Genomic DNA, 27,520 nt, shown 5'->3' on the forward strand with positions numbered 1-27,520 from the left:
ATGATGCTCTTCTTTTGCTAGTTTTTTCGAGTCACCTTTTATTGTAAGTAGCTGATACAGCATTTTTTGCAGCTCTTCAGTTTATGGTTATCATGTGAGAACACTGTTTTCATCATATTTATTATTCTACAAATGTATTTTTAAATGCACTGATGTGGTGTTTGCATGAAATGCAAGATGGCACATCATGGAATGTTTAAACTGAGCATCGCGGAGGATATGTGATATTTGGCACCCAGAGGAGTAGGACACGTAGATCCTATAAGAAGTAAAGACTCTCTAGCAAGGGCCGTCCATACTCTGAGTTTAAACTTTACTTTTTGTGAAATGGTTTATGAAAATCAACACGGCTGCTACAGGTGAGGCTCGAACTCACAACCTCGGCATGGCTCAGTGCAAGTACTGCTGTATAAGTACCGCGCGCTAACCGATTGCGCCACTGGAGTTCTCTCTTTTCACATCTCCCCAGGGTAGCCATCTACAGCTGACCAAGTAGATGACAGACACTGCTCCATCATTCACTGTGCAAGATCGACTCACATGCTAGCATGTTATCATGACTATTAAAAATACAGTCCAAACGGAATAGATTCTATAATTGTCCTATAACATATGCTCTGTCTATTCAAAACCCCATAGAATTATATCTTGACAGTTCTGACAAAGTCTAGGGGAATCTTATGAATATTTGTAATTAGCACATAGTAAGAATTTCCCAAAAATGAAATGTAGGTCCCTGATTGGGGGAAGACGTGGAATGTGAGATCTTGCCTCAGCTGTTTTTTTCTTTTTTAGGTACAGTATATTGACACTTCAGTACCTTTTGTGAAGCAAGGTTTCAGATGGGGCTGTAGGGCAGACGAGGTGGCCGAGTGGTTAAGGCGATGGACTGCTAATCCATTGTGCTCTGCACGCGTGGATTCGAATCCCACCTTCGTCGGAAAGCCATCAGAGTCTCTTTTGATGGCCAGCATTTCTTGTAGTATAATTACACTCTCTTTCAAGACAGAGCCAGGATCCGCTAGATGGGATCATCTGAATGTTCCATTTTAACAAATATGTCAAATAAAGTGAAGTATTTTGTGCGTAATAGAAATTAGATCTTTCATGGAGTTTCCAGAGGATTGCCTTTCACTCACTCCTGGCTTATTAACCAGTTTGGATAAATAGATTGATAAGAAAGCAGCTCTTACTCCTAAAGTTTAGGCCGTCTCAAATGAATGACTGTTAACATATGTCTGCCCCACAGAGACAGATCACTTCTAATAAGTGGGTTCTCTATATGTCACTGATTGCAGACATACTAACTAGAGCTATCGGTATGGTCTTGAATGCGAAAACTCTTATTTTCTCATATGAAAATGTAGTTTTTCATACTTCCAAAAAAAGTGCCTTAAGCATGGTCTTCAATGTGTGCGCGCACGTGGACATTCATATGCAACTACGTTTCCATACAGAGTCTCAAAATCATAGATATATTCATACCTCAGTAAGAATACATGTTGCAATTTACATTCTGCGTGCAGTCTGGCCTTGTAGCTCAGTGGCAGAGCACTGGCCTTGTAAACCAGGGGTCATGAGTTCAAGCCTTATCAGGGCCTTTTTACATGAGTCTTTCTGTATGTTGTTTTCAAGTCATTCTTCCCTGGAGTCACACCTTGCTTTAGGATTGCTTATTGCCAAGCTTCCCTTTCCTGCTTTCATATTATCAACAAAATATCATGAAGATCATTGAATTATAAATTATTGCCTCACCCCTTCCGATCGCCTGACGAACGCCTGACAAACGCCATTCTCACCCTGCCGGGCAAAGCCAAATAAGCCATGCATATTTACAGTTCCTTTGAAAGGCAGAGCGAGGACTAGGACCTCTGTTCCGACTGAATCTGCATCCACAGAAAGGATGTTATAAGGCCCTACAAATTTCACCAAGGAGATGTGAAAGTCTTCCCCCATAAAATACTTTTTTTCCCAGATACCCCAGCTCTTAGGCAAATGAGGTTACTCCTCAAAACCCCACCCCCACTCACCATAAATATCCTTCTCTCCTGCTGTCCATTCAAATGATACAAGGTATCTTGTACATAGAGAGAAAGGGAGAATAGGCAGACTTGCTTCAAAGATTTGGTGACTTTGGATGGGTGGGTTGAATGAAGAAGTGAACCTGGTTTCTGGGAAAGGAGTATCGAGATGAAGATGAGGAAAAGTGAACATGGACCACATTCATAGGTTAGAGAAATACATTTAATAGGTTGAATGGTTTTGAAAAGTGAACTTCGAGCAGTAATTGTTGTTTTTTAAACTGCAAAGAAATTAAAAATGAATGTGGGATTGGAGGCACACTCTGAGCAGAAAAGCACCATAAGCTGCTATGGTGCAACTCAAGATGGTGAATAGAACCTTTAATATGATGATGCTCTTCTTTTGCTAGTTTTTTCGAGTCACCTTTTATTGTAAGTAGCTGATACAGCATTTTTTGCAGCTCTTCAGTTTATGGTTATCATGTGAGAACACTGTTTTCATCATATTTATTATTCTACAAATGTATTTTTAAATGCACTGATGTGGTGTTTGCATGAAATGCAAGATGGCACATCATGGAATGTTTAAACTGAGCATCGCGGAGGATATGTGATATTTGGCACCCAGAGGAGTAGGACACGTAGATCCTATAAGAAGTAAAGACTCTCTAGCAAGGGCCGTCCATACTCTGAGTTTAAACTTTACTTTTTGTGAAATGGTTTATGAAAATCAACACGGCTGCTACAGGTGAGGCTCGAACTCACAACCTCGGCATGGCTCAGTGCAAGTACTGCTGTATAAGTACCGCACGCTAACCGATTGCGCCACTGGCGTTCTCTCTTTTAACATCTCCCCAGGTGAGCCATCTACAGCTGACCAAGTAGATGACAGACACTGCTCCATCATTCACTGTGCAAGATCGACTCACATGCTAGCATGTTATCATGACTATTAAAAATACAGTCCAAACGGAATAGATTCTATAATTGTCCTATAACATATGCTCTGTCTATTCAAAACCCCATAGAATTATATCTTGACAGTTCTGACAAAGTCTAGGGGAATCTTATGAATATTTGTAATTAGCACATAGTAAGAATTTCCCAAAAATGAAATGTAGGTCCCTGATTGGGGGAAGACGTGGAATGTGAGATCTTGCCTCAGCTGTTTTTTTCTTTTTTAGGTACAGTATATTGACACTTCAGTACCTTTTGTGAAGCAAGGTTTCAGATGGGGCTGTAGGGCAGACGAGGTGGCCGAGTGGTTAAGGCGATGGACTGCTAATCCATTGTGCTCTGCACGCGTGGGTTCGAATCCCACCTTCGTCGGAAAGCCATCAGAGTCTCTTTTGATGGCCAGCATTTCTTGTAGTATAATTACACTCTCTTTCAAGACAGAGCCAGGATCCGCTAGATGGGATCATCTGACTGTTCCATTTTAACAAATATGTCAAATAAAGTGAAGTATTTTGTGCGTAATAGAAATTAGATCTTTCATGGAGTTTCCAGAGGATTGCCTTTCACTCACTCCTGGCTTATTAACCAGTTTGGATAAATAGATTGATAAGAAAGCAGCTCTTACTCCTAAAGTTTAGGCCGTCTCAAATGAATGACTGTTAACATATGTCTGCCCCACAGAGACAGATCACTTCTAATAAGTGGGTTCTCTATATGTCACTGATTGCAGACATACTAACTAGAGCTATCGGTATGGTCTTGAATGCGAAAACTCTTATTTTCTCATATGAAAATGTAGTTTTTCATACTTCCAAAAAAAGTGCCTTAAGCATGGTCTTCAATGTGTGCGCGCACGTGGACATTCATATGCAACTACGTTTCCATACAGAGTCTCAAAATCATAGATATATTCATACCTCAGTAAGAATACATGTTGCAATTTACATCCTGCGTGCAGACTGGCCTTGTAGCTCAGTGGCAGAGCACTGGTCTTGTAAACCAGGGGTCATGAGTTCAAGCCTCATCAGGGCATTTTTACATGAGTCTTTCTGTATGTTGTTTTCAAGTCATTCTTCCCTGGAGTCACACCTTGCTTTAGGATTGCTTATTGCCAAGCTTCCCTTTCCTGCTTTCATATTATCAAGAAAATATCATGAAGATCATTGAATTATAAATTATTGCCTCACCCCTTCCGATCGCCTGACGAACGCCTGACAAACGCCATTCTCACCCTGCCGGGCAAGCCCTGCCGGGCAAAGCCAAATAAGCCATGCATATTTACAGTTCCTTTGAAAGGCAGAGCAAGGACTAGGACCTCTGTTCCGACTGAATCTGCATCCACAGAAAGGATGTTATAAGGCCCTACAAATTTCACCAAGGAGATGTGAAAGTCTTCCCCCATAAAAGACTTTTTTTCCCAGATACCCCGGCTCTTAGGCAAATGAGGTTACTCCTCAAAACCCCACCCCCACTCACCATAAATATCCTTCTCTCCTGCTGTCCATTCAAATGATACAAGGTATCTTGTACATAGAGAGAAAGGGAGAATAGGCAGACTTGCTTCAAAGATTTGGTGACTTTGGATGGGTGGGTTGAATGAAGAAGTGAACCTGGTTTCTGGGAAAGGAGTATCGAGATGAAGATGAGGAAAAGTGAACATGGACCACATTCATAGGTTAGAGAAATACATTTAATAGGTTGAATGGTTTTGAAAAGTGAACTTCGAGCAGTAATTGTTGTTTTTTAAACTGCAAAGAAATTAAAAATGAATGTGGGATTGGAGGCACACTCTGAGCAGAAAAGCACCATAAGCTGCTATGGTGCAACTCAAGATGGTGAATAGAACCTTTAATATGATGATGCTCTTCTTTTGCTAGTTTTTTCGAGTCACCTTTTATTGTAAGTAGCTGATACAGCATTTTTTGCAGCTCTTCAGTTTATGGTTATCATGTGAGAACACTGTTTTCATCATATTTATTATTCTACAAATGTATTTTTAAATGCACTGATGTGGTGTTTGCATGAAATGCAAGATGGCACATCATGGAATGTTTAAACTGAGCATCGCGGAGGATATGTGATATTTGGCACCCAGAGGAGTAGGACACGTAGATCCTATAAGAAGTAAAGACTCTCTAGCAAGGGCCGTCCATACTCTGAGTTTAAACTTTACTTTTTGTGAAATGGTTTATGAAAAACAACACGGCTGCTCCAGGTGAGGCTCGAACTCACAACCTCGGCATGGCTCAGTGCAAGTACTGCTGTATAAGTACCGCGCGCTAACCGATTGCGCCACTGGAGCTCTCTCTTTTCACATCTCCCCAGGTGAGCCATCTACAGCTGACCAAGTAGATGACAGACACTGCTCCATCATTCACTGTGCAAGATCGACTCACATGCTAGCATGTTATCATGACTATTAAAAATACAGTCCAAACGGAATAGATTCTATAATTGTCCTATAACATATGCTCTGTCTATTCAAAACCTCATAGAATTATATCTTGACAGTTCTGACAAAGTCTAGGGGAATCTTATGAATATTTGTAATTAGCACATAGTAAGAATTTCCCAAAAATGAAATGTAGGTCCCTGATTGGGGGAAGACGTGGAATGTGAGATCTTGCCTCAGCAGTTTTTTTCTTTTTTAGGTACAGTATATTGACACTTCAGTACCTTTTGTGAAGCAAGGTTTCAGATGGGGCTGTAGGGCAGACGAGGTGGCCGAGTGGTTAAGGCGATGGACTGCTAATCCATTGTGCTCTGCACGCGTGGGTTCGAATCCTACCTTCGTCGGAAAGCCATCAGAGTCTCTTTTGATGGCCAGCATTTCTTGTAGTATAATTACACTCTCTTTCAAGACAGAGCCAGGATCCGCTAGATGGGATCATCTGACTGTTCCATTTTAACAAATATGTCAAATAAAGTGAAGTATTTTGTGCGTAATAGAAATTAGATCTTTCATGGAGTTTCCAGAGGATTGCCTTTCACTCACTCCTGGCTTATTAACCAGTTTGGATAAATAGATTGATAAGAAAGCAGCTCTTACTCCTAAAGTTTAGGCCGTCTCAAATGAATGACTGTTAACATATGTCTGCCCCACAGAGACAGATCACTTCTAATAAGTGGGTTCTCTATATGTCACTGATTGCAGACATACTAACTAGAGCTATCGGTATGGTCTTGAATGCGAAAACTCTTATTTTCTCATATGAAAATGTAGTTTTTCATACTTCCAAAAAAAGTGCCTTAAGCATGGTCTTCAATGTGTGCGCGCACGTGGACATTCATATGCAACTATGTTTCCATACAGAGTCTCAAAATCATAGATATATTCATACCTCAGTAAGAATACATGTTGCAATTTACATCCTGCGTGCAGACTGGCCTTGTAGCTCAGTGGCAGAGCACTGGTCTTGTAAACCAGGGGTCATGAGTTCAAGCCTCATCAGGGCCATTTTACATGAGTCTTTCTGTATGTTGTTTTCAAGTCATTCTTCCCTGGAGTCACACCTTGCTTTAGGATTGCTTATTGCCAAGCTTCCCTTTCCTGCTTTCATATTATCAAGAAAATATCATGAAGATCATTGAATTATAAATTATTGCCTCACCCCTTCCGATCGCCTGACGAACGCCTGACAAACGCCATTCTCACCCTGCCGGGCAAAGCCAAATAAGCCATGCATATTTACAGTTCCTTTGAAAGGCAGAGCGAGGACTAGGACCTCTGTTCCGACTGAATCTGCATCCACAGAAAGGATGTTATAAGGCCCTACAAATTTCACCAAGGAGATGTGAAAGTCTTTCCCCATAAAATACTTTTTTTCCCAGATACCCCGGCTCTTAGGCAAATGAGGTTACTCCTCAAAACCCCACCCCCACTCACCATAAATATCCTTCTCTCCTGCTGTCCATTCAAATGATACAAGGTATCTTGTACATAGAGAGAAAGGGAGAATAGGCAGACTTGCTTCAAAGATTTGGTGACTTTGGATGGGTGGGTTGAATGAAGAAGTGAACCTGGTTTCTGGGAAAGGAGTATCGAGATGAAGATGAGGAAAAGTGAACATGGACCACATTCATAGGTTAGAGAAATACATTTAATAGGTTGAATGGTTTTGAAAAGTGAACTTCGAGCAGTAATTGTTGTTTTTTAAACTGCAAAGAAATTAAAAATGAATGTGGGATTGGAGGCACACTCTGAGCAGAAAAGCACCATAAGCTGCTATGGTGCAACTCAAGATGGTGAATAGAACCTTTAATATGATGATGCTCTTCTTTTGCTAGTTTTTTCGAGTCACCTTTTATTGTAAGTAGCTGATACAGCATTTTTTGCAGCTCTTCAGTTTATGGTTATCATGTGAGAACACTGTTTTCATCATATTTATTATTCTACAAATGTATTTTTAAATGCACTGATGTGGTGTTTGCATGAAATGCAAGATGGCACATCATGGAATGTTTAAACTGAGCATCGCGGAGGATATGTGATATTTGGCACCCAGAGGAGTAGGACACGTAGATCCTATAAGAAGTAAAGACTCTCTAGCAAGGGCCGTCCATACTCTGAGTTTAAACTTTACTTTTTGTGAAATGGTTTATGAAAATCAACACGGCTGCTACAGGTGAGGCTCGAACTCACAACCTCGGCATGGCTCAGTGCAAGTACTGCGCGCTAACCGATTGCGCCACTGGCGTTCTCTCTTTTAACATCTCCCCAGGTGAGCCATCTACAGCTGACCAAGTAGATGACAGACACTGCTCCATCATTCACTGTGCAAGATCGACTCACATGCTAGCATGTTATCATGACTATTAAAAATACAGTCCAAACGGAATAGATTCTATAATTGTCCTATAACATATGCTCTGTCTATTCAAAACCCCATAGAATTATATCTTGACAGTTCTGACAAAGTCTAGGGGAATCTTATGAATATTTGTAATTAGCACATAGTAAGAATTTCCCAAAAATGAAATGTAGGTCCCTGATTGGGGGAAGACGTGGAATGTGAGATCTTGCCTCAGCTGTTTTTTTCTTTTTTAGGTACAGTATATTGACACTTCAGTACCTTTTGTGAAGCAAGGTTTCAGATGGGGCTGTAGGGCAGACGAGGTGGCCGAGTGGTTAAGGCGATGGACTGCTAATCCATTGTGCTCTGCACGCGTGGGTTCGAATCCCACCTTCGTCGGAAAGCCATCAGAGTCTCTTTTGATGGCCAGCATTTCTTGTAGTATAATTACACTCTCTTTCAAGACAGAGCCAGGATCCGCTAGATGGGATCATCTGACTGTTCCATTTTAACAAATATGTCAAATAAAGTGAAGTATTTTGTGCGTAATAGAAATTAGATCTTTCATGGAGTTTCCAGAGGATTGCCTTTCACTCACTCCTGGCTTATTAACCAGTTTGGATAAATAGATTGATAAGAAAGCAGCTCTTACTCCTAAAGTTTAGGCCGTCTCAAATGAATGACTGTTAACATATGTCTGCCCCACAGAGACAGATCACTTCTAATAAGTGGGTTCTCTATATGTCACTGATTGCAGACATACTAACTAGAGCTATCGGTATGGTCTTGAATGCGAAAACTCTTATTTTCTCATATGAAAATGTAGTTTTTCATACTTCCAAAAAAAGTGCCTTAAGCATGGTCTTCAATGTGTGCGCGCACGTGGACATTCATATGCAACTACGTTTCCATACAGAGTCTCAAAATCATAGATATATTCATACCTCAGTAAGAATACATGTTGCAATTTACATCCTGCGTGCAGACTGGCCTTGTAGCTCAGTGGCAGAGCACTGGTCTTGTAAACCAGGGGTCATGAGTTCAAGCCTCATCAGGGCCTTTTTACATGAGTCTTTCTGTATGTTGTTTTCAAGTCATTCTTCCCTGGAGTCACACCTTGCTTTAGGATTGCTTATTGCCAAGCTTCCCTTTCCTGCTTTCATATTATCAAGAAAATATCATGAAGATCATTGAATTATAAATTATTGCCTCACCCCTTCCGATCGCCTGACGAACGCCTGACAAACGCCATTCTCACCCTGCCGGGCAAGCCCTGCCGGGCAAAGCCAAATAAGCCATGCATATTTACAGTTCCTTTGAAAGGCAGAGCAAGGACTAGGACCTCTGTTCCGACTGAATCTGCATCCACAGAAAGGATGTTATAAGGCCCTACAAATTTCACCAAGGAGATGTGAAAGTCTTCCCCCATAAAATACTTTTTTTCCCAGATACCCCGGCTCTTAGGCAAATGAGGTTACTCCTCAAAACCCCACCCCCACTCACCATAAATATCCTTCTCTCCTTCTGTCCATTCAAATGATACAAGGTATCTTGTACATAGAGAGAAAGGGAGAATAGGCAGACTTGCTTCAAAGATTTGGTGACTTTGGATGGGTGGGTTGAATGAAGAAGTGAACCTGGTTTCTGGGAAAGGAGTATCGAGATGAAGATGAGGAAAAGTGAACATGGACCACATTCATAGGTTAGAGAAATACATTTAATAGGTTGAATGGTTTTGAAAAGTGAACTTCGAGCAGTAATTGTTGTTTTTTAAACTGCAAAGAAATTAAAAATGAATGTGGGATTGGAGGCACACTCTGAGCAGAAAAGCACCATAAGCTGCTATGGTGCAACTCAAGATGGTGAATAGAACCTTTAATATGATGATGCTCTTCTTTTGCTAGTTTTTTCGAGTCACCTTTTATTGTAAGTAGCTGATACAGCATTTTTTGCAGCTCTTCAGTTTATGGTTATCATGTGAGAACACTGTTTTCATCATATTTATTATTCTACAAATGTATTTTTAAATGCACTGATGTGGTGTTTGCATGAAATGCAAGATGGCACATCATGGAATGTTTAAACTGAGCATCGCGGAGGATATGTGATATTTGGCACCCAGAGGAGTAGGACACGTAGATCCTATAAGAAGTAAAGACTCTCTAGCAAGGGCCGTCCATACTCTGAGTTTAAACTTTACTTTTTGTGAAATGGTTTATGAAAAACAACACGGCTGCTCCAGGTGAGGCTCGAACTCACAACCTCGGCATGGCTCAGTGCAAGTACTGCTGTATAAGAACCGCGCGCTAACCGATTGAGCCACTGGAGCTCTCTCTTTTCACATCTCCCCAGGTGAGCCATCTACAGCTGACCAAGTAGATGACAGACACTGCTCCATCATTCACTGTGCAAGATCGACTCACATGCTAGCATGTTATCATGACTATTAAAAATACAGTCCAAACGGAATAGATTCTATAATTGTCCTATAACATATGCTCTGTCTATTCAAAACCCCATAGAATTATATCTTGACAGTTCTGACAAAGTCTCGGGGAATCTTATGAATATTTGTAATTAGCACATAGTAAGAATTTCCCAAAAATGAAATGTAGGTCCCTGATTGGGGGAAGACGTGGAATGTGAGATCTTGCCTCAGCTGTTTTTTTCTTTTTTAGGTACAGTATATTGACACTTCAGTACCTTTTGTGAAGCAAGGTTTCAGATGGGGCTGTAGGGCAGACGAGGTGGCCGAGTGGTTAAGGCGATGGACTGCTAATCCATTGTGCTCTGCACGCGTGGGTTCGAATCCCACCTTCGTCGGAAAGCCATCAGAGCCTCTTTTGATGGCCAGCATTTCTTGTAGTATAATTACACTCTCTTTCAAGACAGAGCCAGGATCCGCTAGATGGGATCATCTGACTGTTCCATTTTAACAAATATGTCAAATAAAGTGAAGTATTTTGTGCGTAATAGAAATTAGATCTTTCATGGAGTTTCCAGAGGATTGCCTTTCACTCACTCCTGGCTTATTAACCAGTTTGGATAAATAGATTGATAAGAAAGCAGCTCTTACTCCTAAAGTTTAGGCATTCTCAAATGAATGACTGTTAACATATGTCTGCCCCACAGAGACAGATCACTTCTAATAAGTGGGTTCTCTATATGTCACTGATTGCAGACATACTAACTAGAGCTATCGGTATGGTCTTGAATGCGAAAACTCTTATTTTCTCATATGAAAATGTAGTTTTTCATACTTCCAAAAAAAGTGCCTTAAGCATGGTCTTCAATGTGTGCGCGCACGTGGACATTCATATGTAACTACGTTTCCATATAGAGTCTCAAAATCATAGATATATTCATACCTCAGTAAGAATACATGTTGCAATTTACATCCTGCGTGCAGACTGGCCTTGTAGCTCAGTGGCAGAGCACTGGTCTTGTAAACCAGGGGTCATGAGTTCAAGCCTCATCAGGGCCTTTTTACATGAGTCTTTCTGTATGTTGTTTTCAAGTCATTCTTCCCTGGAGTCACACCTTGCTTTAGGATTGCTTATTGCCAAGCTTCCCTTTCCTGCTTTCATATTATCAAGAAAATATCATGAAGATCATTGAATTATAAATTATTGCCTCACCCCTTCCGATCGCCTGACGAACGCCTGACAAACGCCATTCTCACCCTGCCGGGCAAGCCCTGCCGGGCAAGCCCTGCCGGGCAAGCCCGGCCAAATAAGCCATGCATATTTACAGTTCCTTTGAAAGGCAGAGCGAGGACTAGGACCTCTGTTCCGACTGAATCTGCATCCACTGAAAGGATGTTATAAGGCCCTACAAATTTCACCAAGGAGATGTGAAAGTCTTCTCCCATAAAATACTTTTTTTCCCAGATACCCCGGCTCTTAGGCAAATGAGGTTACTCCTCAAAACCCCACCCCCACTCACCATAAATATCCTTCTCTCCTGCTGTCCATTCAAATGATACAAGGTATCTTGTACATAGAGAGAAAGGGAGAATAGGCAGACTTGCTTCAAAGATTTGGTGACTTTGGATGGGTGGGTTGAATGAAGAAGTGAACCTGGTTTCTGGGAAAGGAGTATCGAGATGAAGATGAGGAAAAGTGAACATGGACCACATTCATAGGTTAGAGAAATACATTTAATAGGTTGAATGGTTTTGAAAAGTGAACTTCGAGCAGTAATTGTTGTTTTTTAAACTGCAAAGAAATTAAAAATGAATGTGGGATTGGAGGCACACTCTGAGCAGAAAAGCACCATAAGCTGCAACTCAAGATGGTGAATAGAACCTTTAATATGATGATGCTCTTCTTTTGCTAGTTTTTTCGAGTCACCTTTTATTGTAAGTAGCTGATACAGCATTTTTTGCAGCTCTTCAGTTTATGGTTATCATGTGAGAACACTGTTTTCATCATATTTATTATTCTACAAATGTATTTTTAAATGCACTGATGTGGTGTTTGCATGAAATGCAAGATGGCACATCATGGAATGTTTAAACTGAGCATCGCGGAGGATATGTGATATTTGGCACCCAGAGGAGTAGGACACGTAGATCCTATAAGAAGTAAAGACTCTCTAGCAAGGGCCGTCCATACTCTGAGTTTAAACTTTACTTTTTGTGAAATGGTTTATGAAAAACAACACGGCTGCTCCAGGTGAGGCTCGAACTCACAACCTCGGCATGGCTCAGTGCAAGTACTGCTGTATAAGTACCGCGCGCTAACCGATTGCGCCACTGGAGCTCTCTCTTTTCACATCTCCCCAGGTGAGCCATCTACAGCTGACCAAGTAGATGACAGACACTGCTCCATCATTCACTGTGCAAGATCGACTCACATGCTAGCATGTTATCATGACTATTAAAAATACAGTCCAAACGGAATAGATTCTATAATTGTCCTATAACATATGCTCTGTCTATTCAAAACCTCATAGAATTATATCTTGACAGTTCTGACAAAGTCTAGGGGAATCTTATGAATATTTGTAATTAGCACATAGTAAGAATTTCCCAAAAATGAAATGTAGGTCCCTGATTGGGGGAAGACGTGGAATGTGAGATCTTGCCTCAGCAGTTTTTTTCTTTTTTAGGTACAGTATATTGACACTTCAGTACCTTTTGTGAAGCAAGGTTTCAGATGGGGCTGTAGGGCAGACGAGGTGGCCGAGTGGTTAAGGCGATGGACTGCTAATCCATTGTGCTCTGCACGCGTGGGTTCGAATCCTACCTTCGTCGGAAAGCCATCAGAGTCTCTTTTGATGGCCAGCATTTCTTGTAGTATAATTACACTCTCTTTCAAGACAGAGCCAGGATCCGCTAGATGGGATCATCTGACTGTTCCATTTTAACAAATATGTCAAATAAAGTGAAGTATTTTGTGCGTAATAGAAATTAGATCTTTCATGGAGTTTCCAGAGGATTGCCTTTCACTCACTCCTGGCTTATTAACCAGTTTGGATAAATAGATTGATAAGAAAGCAGCTCTTACTCCTAAAGTTTAGGCCGTCTCAAATCTAATAAGTGGGTTCTCTATATGTCACTGATTGCAGACATACTAACTAGAGCTATCGGTATGGTCTTGAATGCGAAAACTCTTATTTTCTCATATGAAAATGTAGTTTTTCATACTTCCAAAAAAAGTGCCTTAAGCATGGTCTTCAATGTGTGCGCGCACGTGGACATTCATATGCAACTATGTTTCCATATAGAGTCTCAAAATCATAGATATATTCATACCTCAGTAAGAATACATGTTGCAATTTACATCCTGCGTGCAGACTGGCCTTGTAGCTCAGTGGCAGAGCACTGGTCTTGTAAACCAGGGGTCATGAGTTCAAGCCTCATCAGGGCCATTTTACATGAGTCTTTCTGTATGTTGTTTTCAAGTCATTCTTCCCTGGAGTCACACCTTGCTTTAGGATTGCTTATTGCCAAGCTTCCCTTTCCTGCTTTCATATTATCAAGAAAATATCATGAAGATCATTGAATTATAAATTATTGCCTCACCCCTTCCGATCGCCTGACGAACGCCTGACAAACGCCATTCTCACCCTGCCGGGCAAAGCCAAATAAGCCATGCATATTTACAGTTCCTTTGAAAGGCAGAGCGAGGACTAGGACCTCTGTTCCGACTGAATCTGCATCCACTGAAAGGATGTTATAAGGCCCTACAAATTTCACCAAGGAGATGTGAAAGTCTTCCCCCATAAAATACTTTTTTTCCCAGATACCCCGGCTCTTAGGCAAATGAGGTTACTCCTCAAAACCCCACCCCCACTCACCATAAATATCCTTCTCTCCTGCTGTCCATTCAAATGATACAAGGTATCTTGTACATAGAGAGAAAGGGAGAATAGGCAGACTTGCTTCAAAGATTTGGTGACTTTGGATGGGTGGGTTGAATGAAGAAGTGAACCTGGTTTCTGGGAAAGGAGTATCGAGATGAAGATGAGGAAAAGTGAACATGGACCACATTCATAGGTTAGAGAAATACATTTAATAGGTTGAATGGTTTTGAAAAGTGAACTTCGAGCAGTAATTGTTGTTTTTTAAACTGCAAAGAAATTAAAAATGAATGTGGGATTAGAGGCACACTCTGAGCAGAAAAGCACCATAAGCTGCTATGGTGCAACTCAAGATGGTGAATAGAACCTTTAATATGATGATGCTCTTCTTTTGCTAGTTTTTTCGAGTCACCTTTTATTGTAAGTAGCTGATACAGCATTTTTTGCAGCTCTTCAGTTTATGGTTATCATGTGAGAACACTGTTTTCATCATATTTATTATTCTACAAATGTATTTTTAAATGCACTGATGTGGTGTTTGCATGAAATGCAAGATGGCACATCATGGAATGTTTAAACTGAGCATCGCGGAGGATATGTGATATTTGGCACCCAGAGGAGTAGGACACGTAGATCCTATAAGAAGTAAAGACTCTCTAGCAAGGGCCGTCCATACTCTGAGTTTAAACTTTACTTTTTGTGAAATGGTTTATGAAAAACAACACGGCTGCTCCAGGTGAGGCTCGAACTCACAACCTCGGCATGGCTCAGTGCAAGTACTGCTGTATAAGTACCGCGCGCTAACCGATTGCGCCACTGGAGCTCTCTCTTTTCACATCTCCCCAGGTGAGCCATCTACAGCTGACCAAGTAGATGACAGACACTGCTCCATCATTCACTGTGCAAGATCGACTCACATGCTAGCATGTTATCATGACTATTAAAAATACAGTCCAAACGGAATAGATTCTATAATTGTCCTATAACATATGCTCTGTCTATTCAAAACCTCATAGAATTATATCTTGACAGTTCTGACAAAGTCTAGGGGAATCTTATGAATATTTGTAATTAGCACATAGTAAGAATTTCCCAAAAATGAAATGTAGGTCCCTGATTGGGGGAAGACGTGGAATGTGAGATCTTGCCTCAGCAGTTTTTTTCTTTTTTAGGTACAGTATATTGACACTTCAGTACCTTTTGTGAAGCAAGGTTTCAGATGGGGCTGTAGGGCAGACGAGGTGGCCGAGTGGTTAAGGCGATGGACTGCTAATCCATTGTGCTCTGCACGCGTGGGTTCGAATCCTACCTTCGTCGGAAAGCCATCAGAGTCTCTTTTGATGGCCAGCATTTCTTGTAGTATAATTACACTCTCTTTCAAGACAGAGCCAGGATCCGCTAGATGGGATCATCTGACTGTTCCATTTTAACAAATATGTCAAATAAAGTGAAGTATTTTGTGCGTAATAGAAATTAGATCTTTCATGGAGTTTCCAGAGGATTGCCTTTCACTCACTCCTGGCTTATTAACCAGTTTGGATAAATAGATTGATAAGAAAGCAGCTCTTACTCCTAAAGTTTAGGCCGTCTCAAATGAATGACTGTTAACATATGTCTGCCCCACAGAGACAGATCACTTCTAATAAGTGGGTTCTCTATATGTCACTGATTGCAGACATACTAACTAGAGCTATCGGTATGGTCTTGAATGCGAAAACTCTTATTTTCTCATATGAAAATGTAGTTTTTCATACTTCCAAAAAAAGTGCCTTAAGCATGGTCTTCAATGTGTGCGCGCACGTGGACATTCATATGCAACTATGTTTCCATACAGAGTCTCAAAATCATAGATATATTCATACCTCAGTAAGAATACATGTTGCAATTTACATCCTGCGTGCAGACTGGCCTTGTAGCTCAGTGGCAGAGCACTGGTCTTGTAAACCAGGGGTCATGAGTTCAAGCCTCATCAGGGCCATTTTACATGAGTCTTTCTGTATGTTGTTTTCAAGTCATTCTTCCCTGGAGTCACACCTTGCTTTAGGATTGCTTATTGCCAAGCTTCCCTTTCCTGCTTTCATATTATCAAGAAAATATCATGAAGATCATTGAATTATAAATTATTGCCTCACCCCTTCCGATCGCCTGACGAACGCCTGACAAACGCCATTCTCACCCTGGCGGGCAAGCCCTGCCGGGCAAAGCCAAATAAGCCATGCATATTTACAGTTCCTTTGAAAGGCAGAGCAAGGACTAGGACCTCTGTTCCGACTGAATCTGCATCCACAGAAAGGATGTTATAAGGCCCTACAAATTTCACCAAGGAGATGTGAAAGTCTTCCCCCATAAAATACTTTTTTTCCCAGATACCCCGGCTCTTAGGCAAATGAGGTTACTCCTCAAAACCCCACCCCCACTCACCATAAATATCCTTCTCTCCTTCTGTCCATTCAAATGATACAAGGTATCTTGTACATAGAGAGAAAGGGAGAATAGGCAGACTTGCTTCAAAGATTTGGTGACTTTGGATGGGTGGGTTGAATGAAGAAGTGAACCTGGTTTCTGGGAAAGGAGTATCGAGATGAAGATGAGGAAAAGTGAACATGGACCACATTCATAGGTTAGAGAAATACATTTAATAGGTTGAATGGTTTTGAAAAGTGAACTTCGAGCAGTAATTGTTGTTTTTTAAACTGCAAAGAAATTAAAAATGAATGTGGGATTGGAGGCACACTCTGAGCAGAAAAGCACCATAAGCTGCTATGGTGCAACTCAAGATGGTGAATAGAACCTTTAATATGATGATGCTCTTCTTTTGCTAGTTTTTTCGAGTCACCTTTTATTGTAAGTAGCTGATACAGCATTTTTTGCAGCTCTTCAGTTTATGGTTATCATGTGAGAACACTGTTTTCATCATATTTATTATTCTACAAATGTATTTTTAAATGCACTGATGTGGTGTTTGCATGAAATGCAAGATGGCACATCATGGAATGTTTAAACTGAGCATCGCGGAGGATATGTGATATTTGGCACCCAGAGGAGTAGGACACGTAGATCCTATAAGAAGTAAAGACTCTCTAGCAAGGGCCGTCCATACTCTGAGTTTAAACTTTACTTTTTGTGAAATGGTTTATGAAAAACAACACGGCTGCTCCAGGTGAGGCTCGAACTCACAACCTCGGCATGGCTCAGTGCAAGTACTGCTGTATAAGAACCGCGCGCTAACCGATTGAGCCACTGGAGCTCTCTCTTTTCACATCTCCCCAGGTGAGCCATCTACAGCTGACCAAGTAGATGACAGACACTGCTCCATCATTCACTGTGCAAGATCGACTCACATGCTAGCATGTTATCATGACTATTAAAAATACAGTCCAAACGGAATAGATTCTATAATTGTCCTATAACATATGCTCTGTCTATTCAAAACCCCATAGAATTATATCTTGACAGTTCTGACAAAGTCTCGGGGAATCTTATGAATATTTGTAATTAGCACATAGTAAGAATTTCCCAAAAATGAAATGTAGGTCCCTGATTGGGGGAAGACGTGGAATGTGAGATCTTGCCTCAGCTGTTTTTTTCTTTTTTAGGTACAGTATATTGACACTTCAGTACCTTTTGTGAAGCAAGGTTTCAGATGGGGCTGTAGGGCAGACGAGGTGGCCGAGTGGTTAAGGCGATGGACTGCTAATCCATTGTGCTCTGCACGCGTGGGTTCGAATCCCACCTTCGTCGGAAAGCCATCAGAGCCTCTTTTGATGGCCAGCATTTCTTGTAGTATAATTACACTCTCTTTCAAGACAGAGCCAGGATCCGCTAGATGGGATCATCTGACTGTTCCATTTTAACAAATATGTCAAATAAAGTGAAGTATTTTGTGCGTAATAGAAATTAGATCTTTCATGGAGTTTCCAGAGGATTGCCTTTCACTCACTCCTGGCTTATTAACCAGTTTGGATAAATAGATTGATAAGAAAGCAGCTCTTACTCCTAAAGTTTAGGCATTCTCAAATGAATGACTGTTAACATATGTCTGCCCCACAGAGACAGATCACTTCTAATAAGTGGGTTCTCTATATGTCACTGATTGCAGACATACTAACTAGAGCTATCGGTATGGTCTTGAATGCGAAAACTCTTATTTTCTCATATGAAAATGTAGTTTTTCATACTTCCAAAAAAAGTGCCTTAAGCATGGTCTTCAATGTGTGCGCGCACGTGGACATTCATATGTAACTACGTTTCCATATAGAGTCTCAAAATCATAGATATATTCATACCTCAGTAAGAATACATGTTGCAATTTACATCCTGCGTGCAGACTGGCCTTGTAGCTCAGTGGCAGAGCACTGGTCTTGTAAACCAGGGGTCATGAGTTCAAGCCTCATCAGGGCCTTTTTACATGAGTCTTTCTGTATGTTGTTTTCAAGTCATTCTTCCCTGGAGTCACACCTTGCTTTAGGATTGCTTATTGCCAAGCTTCCCTTTCCTGCTTTCATATTATCAAGAAAATATCATGAAGATCATTGAATTATAAATTATTGCCTCACCCCTTCCGATCGCCTGACGAACGCCTGACAAACGCCATTCTCACCCTGCCGGGCAAGCCCTGCCGGGCAAGCCCTGCCGGGCAAGCCCGGCCAAATAAGCCATGCATATTTACAGTTCCTTTGAAAGGCAGAGCGAGGACTAGGACCTCTGTTCCGACTGAATCTGCATCCACTGAAAGGATGTTATAAGGCCCTACAAATTTCACCAAGGAGATGTGAAAGTCTTCTCCCATAAAATACTTTTTTTCCCAGATACCCCGGCTCTTAGGCAAATGAGGTTACTCCTCAAAACCCCACCCCCACTCACCATAAATATCCTTCTCTCCTGCTGTCCATTCAAATGATACAAGGTATCTTGTACATAGAGAGAAAGGGAGAATAGGCAGACTTGCTTCAAAGATTTGGTGACTTTGGATGGGTGGGTTGAATGAAGAAGTGAACCTGGTTTCTGGGAAAGGAGTATCGAGATGAAGATGAGGAAAAGTGAACATGGACCACATTCATAGGTTAGAGAAATACATTTAATAGGTTGAATGGTTTTGAAAAGTGAACTTCGAGCAGTAATTGTTGTTTTTTAAACTGCAAAGAAATTAAAAATGAATGTGGGATTGGAGGCACACTCTGAGCAGAAAAGCACCATAAGCTGCAACTCAAGATGGTGAATAGAACCTTTAATATGATGATGCTCTTCTTTTGCTAGTTTTTTCGAGTCACCTTTTATTGTAAGTAGCTGATACAGCATTTTTTGCAGCTCTTCAGTTTATGGTTATCATGTGAGAACACTGTTTTCATCATATTTATTATTCTACAAATGTATTTTTAAATGCACTGATGTGGTGTTTGCATGAAATGCAAGATGGCACATCATGGAATGTTTAAACTGAGCATCGCGGAGGATATGTGATATTTGGCACCCAGAGGAGTAGGACACGTAGATCCTATAAGAAGTAAAGACTCTCTAGCAAGGGCCGTCCATACTCTGAGTTTAAACTTTACTTTTTGTGAAATGGTTTATGAAAAACAACACGGCTGCTCCAGGTGAGGCTCGAACTCACAACCTCGGCATGGCTCAGTGCAAGTACTGCTGTATAAGTACCGCGCGCTAACCGATTGCGCCACTGGAGCTCTCTCTTTTCACATCTCCCCAGGTGAGCCATCTACAGCTGACCAAGTAGATGACAGACACTGCTCCATCATTCACTGTGCAAGATCGACTCACATGCTAGCATGTTATCATGACTATTAAAAATACAGTCCAAACGGAATAGATTCTATAATTGTCCTATAACATATGCTCTGTCTATTCAAAACCTCATAGAATTATATCTTGACAGTTCTGACAAAGTCTAGGGGAATCTTATGAATATTTGTAATTAGCACATAGTAAGAATTTCCCAAAAATGAAATGTAGGTCCCTGATTGGGGGAAGACGTGGAATGTGAGATCTTGCCTCAGCAGTTTTTTTCTTTTTTAGGTACAGTATATTGACACTTCAGTACCTTTTGTGAAGCAAGGTTTCAGATGGGGCTGTAGGGCAGACGAGGTGGCCGAGTGGTTAAGGCGATGGACTGCTAATCCATTGTGCTCTGCACGCGTGGGTTCGAATCCTACCTTCGTCGGAAAGCCATCAGAGTCTCTTTTGATGGCCAGCATTTCTTGTAGTATAATTACACTCTCTTTCAAGACAGAGCCAGGATCCGCTAGATGGGATCATCTGACTGTTCCATTTTAACAAATATGTCAAATAAAGTGAAGTATTTTGTGCGTAATAGAAATTAGATCTTTCATGGAGTTTCCAGAGGATTGCCTTTCACTCACTCCTGGCTTATTAACCAGTTTGGATAAATAGATTGATAAGAAAGCAGCTCTTACTCCTAAAGTTTAGGCCGTCTCAAATCTAATAAGTGGGTTCTCTATATGTCACTGATTGCAGACATACTAACTAGAGCTATCGGTATGGTCTTGAATGCGAAAACTCTTATTTTCTCATATGAAAATGTAGTTTTTCATACTTCCAAAAAAAGTGCCTTAAGCATGGTCTTCAATGTGTGCGCGCACGTGGACATTCATATGCAACTATGTTTCCATATAGAGTCTCAAAATCATAGATATATTCATACCTCAGTAAGAATACATGTTGCAATTTACATCCTGCGTGCAGACTGGCCTTGTAGCTCAGTGGCAGAGCACTGGTCTTGTAAACCAGGGGTCATGAGTTCAAGCCTCATCAGGGCCATTTTACATGAGTCTTTCTGTATGTTGTTTTCAAGTCATTCTTCCCTGGAGTCACACCTTGCTTTAGGATTGCTTATTGCCAAGCTTCCCTTTCCTGCTTTCATATTATCAAGAAAATATCATGAAGATCATTGAATTATAAATTATTGCCTCACCCCTTCCGATCGCCTGACGAACGCCTGACAAACGCCATTCTCACCCTGCCGGGCAAAGCCAAATAAGCCATGCATATTTACAGTTCCTTTGAAAGGCAGAGCGAGGACTAGGACCTCTGTTCCGACTGAATCTGCATCCACTGAAAGGATGTTATAAGGCCCTACAAATTTCACCAAGGAGATGTGAAAGTCTTCCCCCATAAAATACTTTTTTTCCCAGATACCCCGGCTCTTAGGCAAATGAGGTTACTCCTCAAAACCCCACCCCCACTCACCATAAATATCCTTCTCTCCTGCTGTCCATTCAAATGATACAAGGTATCTTGTACATAGAGAGAAAGGGAGAATAGGCAGACTTGCTTCAAAGATTTGGTGACTTTGGATGGGTGGGTTGAATGAAGAAGTGAACCTGGTTTCTGGGAAAGGAGTATCGAGATGAAGATGAGGAAAAGTGAACATGGACCACATTCATAGGTTAGAGAAATACATTTAATAGGTTGAATGGTTTTGAAAAGTGAACTTCGAGCAGTAATTGTTGTTTTTTAAACTGCAAAGAAATTAAAAATGAATGTGGGATTAGAGGCACACTCTGAGCAGAAAAGCACCATAAGCTGCTATGGTGCAACTCAAGATGGTGAATAGAACCTTTAATATGATGATGCTCTTCTTTTGCTAGTTTTTTCGAGTCACCTTTTATTGTAAGTAGCTGATACAGCATTTTTTGCAGCTCTTCAGTTTATGGTTATCATGTGAGAACACTGTTTTCATCATATTTATTATTCTACAAATGTATTTTTAAATGCACTGATGTGGTGTTTGCATGAAATGCAAGATGGCACATCATGGAATGTTTAAACTGAGCATCGCGGAGGATATGTGATATTTGGCACCCAGAGGAGTAGGACACGTAGATCCTATAAGAAGTAAAGACTCTCTAGCAAGGGCCGTCCATACTCTGAGTTTAAACTTTACTTTTTGTGAAATGGTTTATGAAAAACAACACGGCTGCTCCAGGTGAGGCTCGAACTCACAACCTCGGCATGGCTCAGTGCAAGTACTGCTGTATAAGTACCGCGCGCTAACCGATTGCGCCACTGGAGCTCTCTCTTTTCACATCTCCCCAGGTGAGCCATCTACAGCTGACCAAGTAGATGACAGACACTGCTCCATCATTCACTGTGCAAGATCGACTCACATGCTAGCATGTTATCATGACTATTAAAAATACAGTCCAAACGGAATAGATTCTATAATTGTCCTATAACATATGCTCTGTCTATTCAAAACCTCATAGAATTATATCTTGACAGTTCTGACAAAGTCTAGGGGAATCTTATGAATATTTGTAATTAGCACATAGTAAGAATTTCCCAAAAATGAAATGTAGGTCCCTGATTGGGGGAAGACGTGGAATGTGAGATCTTGCCTCAGCAGTTTTTTTCTTTTTTAGGTACAGTATATTGACACTTCAGTACCTTTTGTGAAGCAAGGTTTCAGATGGGGCTGTAGGGCAGACGAGGTGGCCGAGTGGTTAAGGCGATGGACTGCTAATCCATTGTGCTCTGCACGCGTGGGTTCGAATCCTACCTTCGTCGGAAAGCCATCAGAGTCTCTTTTGATGGCCAGCATTTCTTGTAGTATAATTACACTCTCTTTCAAGACAGAGCCAGGATCCGCTAGATGGGATCATCTGACTGTTCCATTTTAACAAATATGTCAAATAAAGTGAAGTATTTTGTGCGTAATAGAAATTAGATCTTTCATGGAGTTTCCAGAGGATTGCCTTTCACTCACTCCTGGCTTATTAACCAGTTTGGATAAATAGATTGATAAGAAAGCAGCTCTTACTCCTAAAGTTTAGGCCGTCTCAAATGAATGACTGTTAACATATGTCTGCCCCACAGAGACAGATCACTTCTAATAAGTGGGTTCTCTATATGTCACTGATTGCAGACATACTAACTAGAGCTATCGGTATGGTCTTGAATGCGAAAACTCTTATTTTCTCATATGAAAATGTAGTTTTTCATACTTCCAAAAAAAGTGCCTTAAGCATGGTCTTCAATGTGTGCGCGCACGTGGACATTCATATGCAACTATGTTTCCATACAGAGTCTCAAAATCATAGATATATTCATACCTCAGTAAGAATACATGTTGCAATTTACATCCTGCGTGCAGACTGGCCTTGTAGCTCAGTGGCAGAGCACTGGTCTTGTAAACCAGGGGTCATGAGTTCAAGCCTCATCAGGGCCATTTTACATGAGTCTTTCTGTATGTTGTTTTCAAGTCATTCTTCCCTGGAGTCACACCTTGCTTTAGGATTGCTTATTGCCAAGCTTCCCTTTCCTGCTTTCATATTATCAAGAAAATATCATGAAGATCATTGAATTATAAATTATTGCCTCACCCCTTCCGATCGCCTGACGAACGCCTGACAAACGCCATTCTCACCCTGCCGGGCAAAGCCAAATAAGCCATGCATATTTACAGTTCCTTTGAAAGGCAGAGCGAGGACTAGGACCTCTGTTCCGACTGAATCTGCATCCACAGAAAGGATGTTATAAGGCCCTACAAATTTCACCAAGGAGATGTGAAAGTCTTTCCCCATAAAATACTTTTTTTCCCAGATACCCCGGCTCTTAGGCAAATGAGGTTACTCCTCAAAACCCCACCCCCACTCACCATAAATATCCTTCTCTCCTGCTGTCCATTCAAATGATACAAGGTATCTTGTACATAGAGAGAAAGGGAGAATAGGCAGACTTGCTTCAAAGATTTGGTGACTTTGGATGGGTGGGTTGAATGAAGAAGTGAACCTGGTTTCTGGGAAAGGAGTATCGAGATGAAGATGAGGAAAAGTGAACATGGACCACATTCATAGGTTAGAGAAATACATTTAATAGGTTGAATGGTTTTGAAAAGTGAACTTCGAGCAGTAATTGTTGTTTTTTAAACTGCAAAGAAATTAAAAATGAATGTGGGATTGGAGGCACACTCTGAGCAGAAAAGCACCATAAGCTGCTATGGTGCAACTCAAGATGGTGAATAGAACCTTTAATATGATGATGCTCTTCTTTTGCTAGTTTTTTCGAGTCACCTTTTATTGTAAGTAGCTGATACAGCATTTTTTGCAGCTCTTCAGTTTATGGTTATCATGTGAGAACACTGTTTTCATCATATTTATTATTCTACAAATGTATTTTTAAATGCACTGATGTGGTGTTTGCATGAAATGCAAGATGGCACATCATGGAATGTTTAAACTGAGCATCGCGGAGGATATGTGATATTTGGCACCCAGAGGAGTAGGACACGTAGATCCTATAAGAAGTAAAGACTCTCTAGCAAGGGCCGTCCATACTCTGAGTTTAAGCTTTACTTTTTGTGAAATGGTTTATGAAAAACAACACGGCTGCTCCAGGTGAGGCTCGAACTCACAACCTCGGCATGGCTCAGTGCAAGTACTGCTGTATAAGAACCGCACGCTAACCGATTGAGCCACTGGAGCTCTCTCTTTTCACATCTCCCCAGGTGAGCCATCTACAGCTGACCAAGTAGATGACAGACACTGCTCCATCATTCACTGTGCAAGATCGACTCACATGCTAGCATGTTATCATGACTATTAAAAATACAGTCCAAACGGAATAGATTCTATAATTGTCCTATAACATATGCTCTGTCTATTCAAAACCCCATAGAATTATATCTTGACAGTTCTGACAAAGTCTAGGGGAATCTTATGAATATTTGTAATTAGCACATAGTAAGAATTTCCCAAAAATGAAATGTAGGTCCCTGATTGGGGGAAGACGTGGAATGTGAGATCTTGCCTCAGCTGTTTTTTTCTTTTTTAGGTACAGTATATTGACACTTCAGTACCTTTTGTGAAGCAAGGTTTCAGATGGGCCTGTAGGGCAGACGAGGTGGCCGAGTGGTTAAGGCGATGGACTGCTAATCCATTGTGCTCTGCACGCGTGGGTTCGAATCCCACCTTCGTCGGAAAGCCATCAGAGTCTCTTTTGATGGCCAGCATTTCTTGTAGTATAATTACACTCTCTTTCAAGACAGGGCCAGGATCCGCTAGATGGGATCATCTGACTGTTCCATTTTAACAAATATGTCAAATAAAGTGAAGTATTTTGTGCGTAATAGAAATTAGATCTTTCATGGAGTTTCCAGAGGATTGCCTTTCACTCACTCCTGGCTTATTAACCAGTTTGGATAAATAGATTGATAAGAAAGCAGCTCTTACTCCTAAAGTTTAGGCCGTCTCAAATGAATGACTGTTAACATATGTCTGCCCCACAGAGACAGATCACTTCTAATAAGTGGGTTCTCTATATGTCACTGATTGCAGACATACTAACTAGAGCTATCGGTATGGTCTTGAATGCGAAAACTCTTATTTTCTCATATGAAAATGTAGTTTTTCATACTTCCAAAAAAAGTGCCTTAAGCATGGTCTTCAATGTGTGCGCGCACGTGGACATTCATATGCAACTACGTTTCCATACAGAGTCTCAAAATCATAGATATATTCATACCTCAGTAAGAATACATGTTGCAATTTACATCCTGCGTGCAGACTGGCCTTGTAGCTCAGTGGCAGAGCACTGGTCTTGTAAACCAGGGGTCATGAGTTCAAGCCTCATCAGGGCCTTTTTACATGAGTCTTTCTGTATGTTGTTTTCAAGTCATTCTTCCCTGGAGTCACACCTTGCTTTAGGATTGCTTATTGCCAAGCTTCCCTTTCCTGCTTTCATATTATCAAGAAAATATCATGAAGATCATTGAATTATAAATTATTGCCTCACCCCTTCCGATCGCCTGACGAACGCCTGACAAACGCCATTCTCACCCTGCCGGGCAAGCCCTGCCGGGCAAAGCCAAATAAGCCATGCATATTTACAGTTCCTTTGAAAGGCAGAGCAAGGACTAGGACCTCTGTTCCGACTGAATCTGCATCCACAGAAAGGATGTTATAAGGCCCTACAAATTTCACCAAGGAGATGTGAAAGTCTTCCCCCATAAAATACTTTTTTTCCCAGATACCCCGGCTCTTAGGCAAATGAGGTTACTCCTCAAAACCCCACCCCCACTCACCATAAATATCCTTCTCTCCTGCTGTCCATTCAAATGATACAAGGTATCTTGTACATAGAGAGAAAGGGAGAATAGGCAGACTTGCTTCAAAGATTTGGTGACTTTGGATGGGTGGGTTGAATGAAGAAGTGAACCTGGTTTCTGGGAAAGGAGTATCGAGATGAAGATGAGGAAAAGTGAACATGGACCACATTCATAGGTTAGAGAAATACATTTAATAGGTTGAATGGTTTTGAAAAGTGAACTTCGAGCAGTAATTGTTGTTTTTTAAACTGCAAAGAAATTAAAAATGAATGTGGGATTGGAGGCACACTCTGAGCAGAAAAGCACCATAAGCTGCTATGGTGCAACTCAAGATGGTGAATAGAACCTTTAATATGATGATGCTCTTCTTTTGCTAGTTTTTTCGAGTCACCTTTTATTGTAAGTAGCTGATACAGCATTTTTTGCAGCTCTTCAGTTTATGGTTATCATGTGAGAACACTGTTTTCATCATATTTATTATTCTACAAATGTATTTTTAAATGCACTGATGTGGTGTTTGCATGAAATGCAAGATGGCACATCATGGAATGTTTAAACTGAGCATCGCGGAGGATATGTGATATTTGGCACCCAGAGGAGTAGGACACGTAGATCCTATAAGAAGTAAAGACTCTCTAGCAAGGGCCGTCCATACTCTGAGTTTAAACTTTACTTTTTGTGAAATGGTTTATGAAAAACAACACGGCTGCTCCAGGTGAGGCTCGAACTCACAACCTCGGCATGGCTCAGTGCAAGTACTGCTGTATAAGAACCGCGCGCTAACCGATTGAGCCACTGGAGCTCTCTCTTTTCACATCTCCCCAGGTGAGCCATCTACAGCTGACCAAGTAGATGACAGACACTGCTCCATCATTCACTGTGCAAGATCGACTCACATGCTAGCATGTTATCATGACTATTAAAAATACAGTCCAAACGGAATAGATTCTATAATTGTCCTATAACATATGCTCTGTCAATTCAAAACCCCATAGAATTATATCTTGACAGTTCTGACAAAGTCTAGGGGAATCTTATGAATATTTGTAATTAGCACATAGTAAGAATTTACCAAAAATGAAATGTAGGTCCCTGATTGGGGGAAGACGTGGAATGTGAGATCTTGCCTCAGCTGTTTTTTTCTTTTTTAGGTACAGTATATTGACACTTCAGTACCTTTTGTGAAGCAAGGTTTCAGATGGGGCTGTAGGGCAGACGAGGTGGCCGAGTGGTTAAGGCGATGGACTGCTAATCCATTGTGCTCTGCACGCGTGGGTTTGAATCCCACCTTCATCGGAAAGCCATCAGAGTCTCTTTTGATGGCCAGCATTTCTTGTAGTATAATTACACTCTCTTTCAAGACA

The 27,520-nt window shown here is 41.0% G+C and overlaps 15 non-coding genes across 15 annotated transcripts; 10 read left to right on the forward strand and 5 right to left on the reverse strand.

The window, feature by feature from the left end:
• The first annotated feature begins 3,268 nt into the window (after positions 1–3,268).
• On the forward strand, positions 3,269–3,350 carry TRNAS-GCU (transfer RNA serine (anticodon GCU)). The gene has a single exon. It is a non-coding gene; the product is annotated as a tRNA-Ser (tRNA).
• Positions 3,351–5,185: 1,835 nt separating this feature from the next.
• Positions 5,186–5,280, reverse strand: TRNAI-UAU (transfer RNA isoleucine (anticodon UAU)). The gene is made up of 2 exons: positions 5,243–5,280; positions 5,186–5,221 (listed from the first exon to the last, which is right to left on the reverse strand). It is a non-coding gene; the product is annotated as a tRNA-Ile (tRNA).
• Positions 5,281–6,363: 1,083 nt separating this feature from the next.
• On the forward strand, positions 6,364–6,435 carry TRNAT-UGU (transfer RNA threonine (anticodon UGU)). Its single transcript has one exon. It is a non-coding gene; the product is annotated as a tRNA-Thr (tRNA).
• Positions 6,436–8,088: 1,653 nt separating this feature from the next.
• TRNAS-GCU (transfer RNA serine (anticodon GCU)) lies at positions 8,089–8,170 on the forward strand. Its single transcript has one exon. It is a non-coding gene; the product is annotated as a tRNA-Ser (tRNA).
• Positions 8,171–10,512: 2,342 nt separating this feature from the next.
• Positions 10,513–10,594, forward strand: TRNAS-GCU (transfer RNA serine (anticodon GCU)). Its single transcript has one exon. It is a non-coding gene; the product is annotated as a tRNA-Ser (tRNA).
• Positions 10,595–12,439: 1,845 nt separating this feature from the next.
• On the reverse strand, positions 12,440–12,534 carry TRNAI-UAU (transfer RNA isoleucine (anticodon UAU)). The gene is made up of 2 exons: positions 12,497–12,534; positions 12,440–12,475 (listed from the first exon to the last, which is right to left on the reverse strand). It is a non-coding gene; the product is annotated as a tRNA-Ile (tRNA).
• Positions 12,535–13,573: 1,039 nt separating this feature from the next.
• On the forward strand, positions 13,574–13,645 carry TRNAT-UGU (transfer RNA threonine (anticodon UGU)). Its single transcript has one exon. It is a non-coding gene; the product is annotated as a tRNA-Thr (tRNA).
• Positions 13,646–14,805: 1,160 nt separating this feature from the next.
• Positions 14,806–14,900, reverse strand: TRNAI-UAU (transfer RNA isoleucine (anticodon UAU)). Its single transcript has 2 exons — positions 14,863–14,900; positions 14,806–14,841 (listed from the first exon to the last, which is right to left on the reverse strand). It is a non-coding gene; the product is annotated as a tRNA-Ile (tRNA).
• A 1,083-nt stretch (positions 14,901–15,983) lies between these two features.
• TRNAT-UGU (transfer RNA threonine (anticodon UGU)) lies at positions 15,984–16,055 on the forward strand. Its single transcript has one exon. It is a non-coding gene; the product is annotated as a tRNA-Thr (tRNA).
• Positions 16,056–17,736: 1,681 nt separating this feature from the next.
• TRNAS-GCU (transfer RNA serine (anticodon GCU)) lies at positions 17,737–17,818 on the forward strand. The gene has a single exon. It is a non-coding gene; the product is annotated as a tRNA-Ser (tRNA).
• Positions 17,819–19,663: 1,845 nt separating this feature from the next.
• On the reverse strand, positions 19,664–19,758 carry TRNAI-UAU (transfer RNA isoleucine (anticodon UAU)). Its single transcript has 2 exons — positions 19,721–19,758; positions 19,664–19,699 (listed from the first exon to the last, which is right to left on the reverse strand). It is a non-coding gene; the product is annotated as a tRNA-Ile (tRNA).
• A 1,039-nt stretch (positions 19,759–20,797) lies between these two features.
• Positions 20,798–20,869, forward strand: TRNAT-UGU (transfer RNA threonine (anticodon UGU)). Its single transcript has one exon. It is a non-coding gene; the product is annotated as a tRNA-Thr (tRNA).
• A 1,160-nt stretch (positions 20,870–22,029) lies between these two features.
• Positions 22,030–22,124, reverse strand: TRNAI-UAU (transfer RNA isoleucine (anticodon UAU)). Its single transcript has 2 exons — positions 22,087–22,124; positions 22,030–22,065 (listed from the first exon to the last, which is right to left on the reverse strand). It is a non-coding gene; the product is annotated as a tRNA-Ile (tRNA).
• Positions 22,125–23,207: 1,083 nt separating this feature from the next.
• TRNAT-UGU (transfer RNA threonine (anticodon UGU)) lies at positions 23,208–23,279 on the forward strand. Its single transcript has one exon. It is a non-coding gene; the product is annotated as a tRNA-Thr (tRNA).
• A 1,667-nt stretch (positions 23,280–24,946) lies between these two features.
• On the forward strand, positions 24,947–25,028 carry TRNAS-GCU (transfer RNA serine (anticodon GCU)). Its single transcript has one exon. It is a non-coding gene; the product is annotated as a tRNA-Ser (tRNA).
• The last annotated feature ends 2,492 nt before the right edge of the window (positions 25,029–27,520 follow it).

Source organism: Triturus cristatus, chromosome 12 (assembly GCF_964204655.1).
Source record: "Triturus cristatus chromosome 12, aTriCri1.1, whole genome shotgun sequence".
NCBI lineage: Eukaryota > Metazoa > Chordata > Amphibia > Caudata > Salamandridae > Triturus > Triturus cristatus.